Source organism: Callorhinus ursinus, unplaced genomic scaffold (assembly GCF_003265705.2).
Source record: "Callorhinus ursinus isolate GAN/ISIS: 27379988/994484 unplaced genomic scaffold, GSC_fseal_2.0 scaffold6, whole genome shotgun sequence".
Lineage (NCBI taxonomy): Eukaryota > Metazoa > Chordata > Mammalia > Carnivora > Otariidae > Callorhinus > Callorhinus ursinus.
Window position 1 is genome coordinate 1,305,487 of NW_027397068.1, and position 7,820 is coordinate 1,313,306.

The window sequence follows — 7,820 nt, forward strand, 5'->3', positions numbered from 1 at the left end:
TTTACACTTGAAACTAATGTAACATGTGGTCAACTGTACTTCCATAAAAATAAAGAGTAAATCTTTGGTTGTCATCACAAGGGAAAAAAATACATACATATGTGTATGTATGCGTGTGTGTGTGTGTGTGTGTGCGTGTGCATATAAATATAGTAACAAATGTTAACTAAACTTATTGTTAATCATTTACTTGTTGTGGTACTAAACTTCTTGTCGTAATCATTTCACAATATACGGAAGAGAAATCATTATGCTCTACAGCCTAAACTTATACAGTGTTGTATGTCAATTATATCTCAATTTCAAAAAGAAAAAAAATACACAAGGCAAAACTGATAACTGAATGGAGAAATAAATCCATTCTTTTTTTTTAGTTTCAGAATTTTATTTTAAAGGGATTTCTATGGTACAACACAATGTCTGTGGTACTCTTACTGAAAATCACTTATGGTAGTCAAATTCTAACAATTTTTGCAATAAGTTTTCATTAAATTTTCCTAAAAATAGAAAAAGTTCACATTATATGCCATTTTGAATTTAATTTATTTTCTTACATTTTCAAAATAATTTATTGTAAAATGTTAGCTTCAAGGAAAATTTATGGGAAACCATAAAGCAACTGGAGTTCTTCACAATAAAATCCAGGATAAAAATAATTTTTGCAGGGTGAAAATTTATCAAAAGGTATAAGTGAATTATAAATATATTTTGTCAATCTGCTGGATTTAAGGGAACTTTAAAAGTTGTCTAGTTAAATTACTGCAGATATGACATGCTTGTTGAAATCCAATCTGTAAGTCTAATGCCAATGATCATTTCTTCCTGCTAAAAGCTAAAATAATTTATGTGAAAAACCCCTGGAAGATTTTGATTTCTTCATAAAGAGTTTGATTTCTTCATACAGATTCTCTAATAAGCTGGGCTAATCTCTGGAAGGCCATATCCATCTGTTCTGGAGAAGCTGAAGAGAATGACGCTCTAAAGTAAGGGCTAGGAGCTGAGCTATCAATGTAGAAGACATTTCTGGAAGCATTAATATCCCTTTCTTAATGGCTTTTTCTTCAGTCAGTTGTTTTACATCAGAAATGCCCTTAATTTTAACCCATAAAAACATTCCAGCAGTAGAAACATGCCATTCTGCCAAACCACTTAGCCATTTGTCTGCAGCTGCCAGTAATGCATCCTTCTGGTTCCTATAGAAATCAGTAACCCTCTCTACATGAGCCAGGAAACCCTCTTCTCCCCATTGGTGTAGAAGCTGTGATATCAGAAGCTGGGTAAAAGTGCTGGGGTGCACGGTTGAAACTTGTGTGTGTAAGACAACTCTCTCTATCAAGGTTTTCGGACCAGTTAAAAACCCTATTCTCAACCCAGAGGAGAGGAGTTTTGAGAAAGAGTCAGCTCTGATGACACACCCATCAATGTCCATGGAAAGAAATGTTGGTGCCTAGGACTTGCTGAACTGGAGAAAATAGTAAGGATCATCTTCTATGATGAAGAAATCATATTTTCTTGTGAGCTCATAGATTTCCTTCTTGTGGTTACTTGTTAATGAGTTTCCAGTAGGGTTCTTGCCATTTGGGACAGTGTAAAGAAACTTGGGGGTGTTTTTCTTGGGGTTGAGTTTTCTGGTTTCCATTTGGAAAGTACTTCTTTGAGGGAGTCCGGAATAACCCCATATTCATCACTGGCAACATTAATGATGTTGCAGCCCAGTGGCTTCAGAGCTTGAAGTGTTCCTGAATAAATAGGTTCATTTAGGAGGACATTATCTCCAGGATTAACGATCATTTCAAACACCTTGCAAAGACCTTCTTGGCTGCCAGATGTTATGCATATGTCCATCTGTCCTTGGCTGGTTGGATAATTGATGGTGGGAGGATTATGCAATTTTAACTGTAACTGTTTTAGCTAGGACAACAGCTCTGGGATTCCGGCACTTTGAGGATACTGAAGTGCTCTCTTCATCATCTCTTCATAAAAGTGGATGGGCTTTCCATTTTTTATGGTGATAACAGCAGTCGAAAAAGGGAATGTATTGGGTTTTGGTGATCCAGGAGCCAAGGAGATGACTGATTTCGTGCCCTGCTCCAAGTCTCAGTCACGACTTGGATGGTAGAAGGCTTTCTCGCTTCGCTCGTGGCAGGGAGGAACCGTGCGTAATTCATGTCTCTGATACCCAAGCACCTTCTTCAGTAGTTGAAAACTCGCAACTGGTCGTCGCTGCAAGAAAGAGGTTGGGTTGGCCTGGGTGCCCGCCTGAGACCTCGCCAAGGGGCTACTCGAAATAAATCCATTCTTAATTGAAAACTTCAACACCCCTTTCACTATTTGATAGATCAAGCAGGCAGAAAATCAGTAAGAATATAGATGACCTAAATAGCACTACCAATCAACTTGATCTAATTGATCTTTATAGAAGACTTCATTCAAAGTGGAGTTTACATTTTTCTCAAGATTACATGCAACATTTACCAAAATACACATGTTAGGCCATAAAACACAACTTAATAAACTTAAAAGAAGTCATACAAAGTATATTTCCTGACCACAATGGAATTAAACTAGAAATAAATTAGAGAGCTAGAAAATACCAGATATTTGGAAATTAAATAACACACTTAACACACTTCTAAATAACTGATGACTCAAAGAAGTCCCCAACGAAATTTTAAAATATTTTGAACTAAATTAAAATTAAAACACATCATCAAAACTGGTGGGATGATGCAAGAGCAGGACATAGAGGGCAGTTTATAACATTAAATACTTATATTTGAAAATAAGAAAGATCTAAAATCAAAAACATAAGATTTCACTTTAGGAAATTAGAGAAATAAGAGCAATTTAAGTAATACAAATTGGAATAGAAATCAATGAAATTGAAAGCAAGAAACCAACAGAGAAGATGGTTTTAAAACTTCAGTTCTTTGAAAACATTAACAAAATTAATGAACTTCTAAGTAAGTCAATCAAGAAAAAATGAGAGAAGACACAAATTACCAATATCAGAAACAGAAAAGAGATCAACATTACTGATAAGAAAACACTACAAAAGACTTTACTCTTGCAAATTTGATCATGTCAGTAAAATAAACAAATTCTTTGAAAAACACAAACTACCAAAATTCATGCAAAAAGAAACACTGAATCAGTATTTTAAAACCTTTTAAAAAGTAACTACCAGGCTCAGGTGTTTTCACTGTTGAGTTCCACCAAATATTTAAGGAAACCATGTACCTATTCTCTATAATCTTTTCCAGAAAATACAAGTAGAGAGACTATGTTTTAATTTATTCTCTGAAGCCAGAATTACTTTAATATGTAAAACAGATGGCATTATGAGGAAAGAAAACAACAGAAAAATATCTCTTATGAACACAGATGCAAAAAGCTTCAACAAAACATCAGCAAAGAGAATCCACCAATATGTAAAAAGAATTACACACCAGGAACATGTGATAAAAATTGCAGACATCTAAAGCTGGCTTAACATTTGTAAATCTACTAGTGTAACCCACCTCATGAGCAGGCAAAGATGAAAAAGAAGAAAGGTGCTGAAAAGCATTTCACCCACTCATGATAAAAAAAACTCTCAATACTCTGGAACAGATGGGAACTTTCTCAACTTGATAAAGAATATCTACAAAAAACCCCCTACATTTAATATCATAAAGACGAAAAAAAGAAAAAAGAAAAAAAACTGGAGCTTCCACACTAAGTTTGAGAAAAAGAGATCAGCTTACCATCTCATACTAAAAGCCCTACCTAGTACAATAAAACAAGAAAAGAAGAGAAAATTAGACTACAAAGAAAGAGAAAACTGTTTTTATTGGTAGATGACATAAGTGTATAAAAATCCCCAAAGAATCTGTAAAAAACACTCCTGGAACTAATAAGCATGTATAGCAATATCACATTCTACAACATCAATATATAAAATGCAGTTTCTTTTCTATATACCAGTAATGAATAACTGAAATTAAAATTCAAAAAGTACTATTTACGAGAGCACAAAAAAGGGAAATGCTTAGGTATAAATTTAACAACATGTATAAAACTGTATGCCAAAATCTACAAAACACTGATGGAAGAAATAAAAGATTTAAATAAATGGAGATAGTCCATGTATCAGTAATGAAAGACTCAATATTCTTACATTGACAATCCTTCTCAAATTGATCTGTTTATTCAACATAATCACTATCAAAATCTGAGCAACAGTCAGTTAAGCGTCTCCCTTCAGCTCAGGCCATGATCTCAGGAGGTCCTGGGATAGAGTCCCGCATCGGGCTCCCTGTTCAGTGGGGAGTCTGCTTCTCCCTCCCTCTGCCTCTTTCCGGGCTTGTGCGCACTATCACGCCCTCTCTCTCTCTCCCTCTCGCTCACTCTCTCTCTCTCTCTCTCACTCGAAAATAAGTAAAATCTTTTAAAAAAATCTGAACAAGCTATTTCATAAATATCAACATATTGTCTAAAATTTATATGGAAAGGCAAAGGATATAGAAGTGCAATAAAATACTGAAGAATAATAACGATGGAGGACTCATATTATTTGATTTCAAGACTTATGAAGCTATAGTAACCAAGAGACTGTAAAGGATGGCAGATGTTAGGAGCCAGGTTTCTCAGTGTTGGAGTAGGAAGTTATAGACAAGTAGGGGGAGAAGTCTAGAATGGCTGATGTGGTAAAAGTTTACAGTTAATGACATCAGTATGAACTCATGTGTAGCTTAATATAAATATTTATAGATATGTGTATGTATAAGTATTATAAATATACATATGTACGTGTATACACATACAAAGTTTGTCCTGTCAGCTACGAGGGCCTAGTAGGGTTAACACTCGGGTAGCAATTAGTACAAATAAGGCACAGATCTTGGATTCTAATACAATTCTCCAATAAAAGGAAGTAGGGTTCCTTAGAGAAATGACCACCTAGAAGGCTGTGTCAGAGGATATACAAGATGCACTTGGATAATAATGCTATAAATATCAGGGTACATGTATCCCTTTGATTCAGTATTTTTGTATTCTTTGGGTAAATGCCTAGTAATGCAATTGCTGGATTGTAGGGTAGTCCTACTTTTAACTTTTTGAGGAACCTCCTTACTGTTTTCCAGAGTGGCTGCTCCAGTTTGCGTTCCTACCAACAGTGTAGGAGGGTTCCCCTTTCTCCACATCCTCATCAACACCTGTTTCTTGGTTGTTGATTTTAGCCATTCTGACAGGTGTGAAGTGATATCTCATAGGTGGGGGGATGCGTTAATAGGTGATGGGGATTAAGGAATACACTTGTGATGAGAACCAGGTGATATATGGAAGTGTTGAATCACTATATTGCACACTTGAAGCTAATATTACACTGTATATTAACTAACTAGAATTTAAATAAAAACTTTTTTAAGAAGATGCACTTGGAACATCTTGTAATGCTAAAAAAAAAACCCTCTAAAAAACAGAAACCAACCACAAACCAAAAAATCCATAATGATGCTGTGTCAAAGGGATACAGGAGTCAACTGAAAGACCTCTCAAAAGCCAAAGCTAGAACAAATTGAACAAAATAACTCCTACGGGATGATAATCCAAGTTGTAAAACAATTATCCATGAGTCCATACTAACATAAATGAATGACTGAATAAATAAATCAGGAGAATAGATAAATTTCCCATCCAGAAGAATTCCAAATAAGTTATACAATATTCCTCATTGACAGAGATAGAACCCAATTCCCCATTCCTTAGTGTGAACTGCACATAGTGACTTCCTTCCAAAGAGTAGAGTTTGGAAAAGGGGGAGAAAAGAATAACATTATAGTGGAGAAATATGACAAATACTACTTTAGCCAGGAGCTCAAGGGTAACATCAATAGTGATAAATGATATTGATAGGATGTACTCTTAATGTGTTATTATGAGAATGGTGCTTTAACTCTGTGGGTTTTCTCCCCAAAACCCATCACTAAGAAACTAGCACAGCCAAGAAGAAGTAGGAGTTGGGCGCCCGGGTGGCTCAGTTGGTTAAGCGACTGCCTTCGGCTCAGGTCATGATCCTGGAGTACCAGGATCGAGTCCCGCATCGGGCTCCCTGCTCAACAGGGAGTTTGCTTCTCCCTCTGACCCTCTCCCCTCTCATGTGCTCTCTCTCTCTCACTCTCTCTAATAAATAAAATCTTAAAAAAATTAAAAAAAGAAGTAGAAGATATCACAAATAAACATATGTGGTATCCTGAATGGGATCCTGGTATAGAAAAAGGATATTTGGTAAAAATAAAGAAAATCTGAATGAAGTATGGACTTCAGTTAATAATGTAATAATATTGGTTCATTAGCTGTAATAAATTACTAACTATAGTAATATGAGATGTTAATGATAGAGAAACCTGGGTGTAGGATATAAAGGAACTCTCTGTACTCTCTTCATAACTTTTCTGTAAATCTAGAACTATTAAAATTAAAAGTGTATTTAAAAAAAACCTGAGAAAGCATTTTTTGTAGCCCCTATTCTCCACTTTAACTTCTCTTCTTCCATGTTTACACTTATTGGTGTTTAACTAAAGTCTTCAGTTTGAAAAAAGTTTTATGGCTGAAAAAAATGCAGTTCCAAATGGCCTAATTCATAAGATGGGACACATATATGTAGGGACCGGACCTAATAATTTTTAAATTTATTTTTGCATGTATTAAATGCTTGATATGTTGACAGAATTGTTTGATTAAACAGCCAGAATCATAACTATAAATTAACAAAGAGCAGTGTGAAAAAGACTTCAGACAGTATTTTATCTACTAAAAGGACTCTGGTCAAAGAGTTGGGATAACTAATAACATCACAGCTCTTAAAACCAACAAAATGATCACATCAAGAATAGATGAAGAATTATAAGCATTGACTTGATAAATCTAGATATACCTGAAGTGTCCTTTCTCAATTCCAACTTTCCAACAAAGGTAAGTGCTATTTCTATACTCCGCATATTCTGGCCTAAAAATGAAACTTACCATTCTGACATGTAGTAAGATTTCTCTTCCTTTGTAAAAGCTTCTCTGCCTCTCTTAAGATCTGCCACAATTAGAATGATTTCCACTCCTCGCTCTCCCTCTCCCTCCGTCATGTCCCTAGAAAGGTACTATTTCTCTGTATCTTCTCTATATAGAAGAACTGCTTTGCTTTTTTTTTTTTTTCATTTTGAACTGCCTTGCTTTCTATTAGTGTAAGCCATTTGCATGACAAAACAGAATTCTATAGACAGAAATGACACTCAGAGTGCCACAAATCTACTTCCAAAGGGACAGTATCCTGTGGATGGAAATGGAAAAAGCAGCACCTGCAGAATTTTTAAAATGTATAATAATAGATCTAATTTCACTTAGTGATAATATTTATATAGAATACCAATGAACTTCTCCCACTGAAATAGTGTCTGCTTCTCAACTGGGAGGGATTTGGGGCTATATGCTTCCCAGCTTTTTCCTTGAAATAGCTTAGCCTTTAACCATGTTTAAACACAAAAGCAACACAAAATACCTCTTCAAAGTTAGTTTAGGTAAAACAATCCTTTTCTCATGTGAGTTCTGTAAAGATAACATAATAACCAAGCTGGAAGTGAAAATACAAGATGGCCTGGCTCTCAAAGAAAATCTGATTAAAATGGAAAAGTTAAACTTACTTATAAATATCAAATGTTTTCACCATGGGAACAGAAGAGCAAATAAATGAAAGCGGTATGAACAACTTCACTTTACATAACTAACATTTACTGAGAATTTCTCATGTGTCCCACTGATCTTAGCATATATGGAGAATTATATTT

General features: G+C 35.0%; 1 pseudogene; it reads right to left on the reverse strand.

The window, feature by feature from the left end:
- Positions 1-647: 647 nt before the first annotated feature.
- Positions 648-2,168, reverse strand: LOC112813681 (kynurenine/alpha-aminoadipate aminotransferase, mitochondrial pseudogene; annotated as a pseudogene).
- Positions 2,169-7,820: the final 5,652 nt, after the last annotated feature.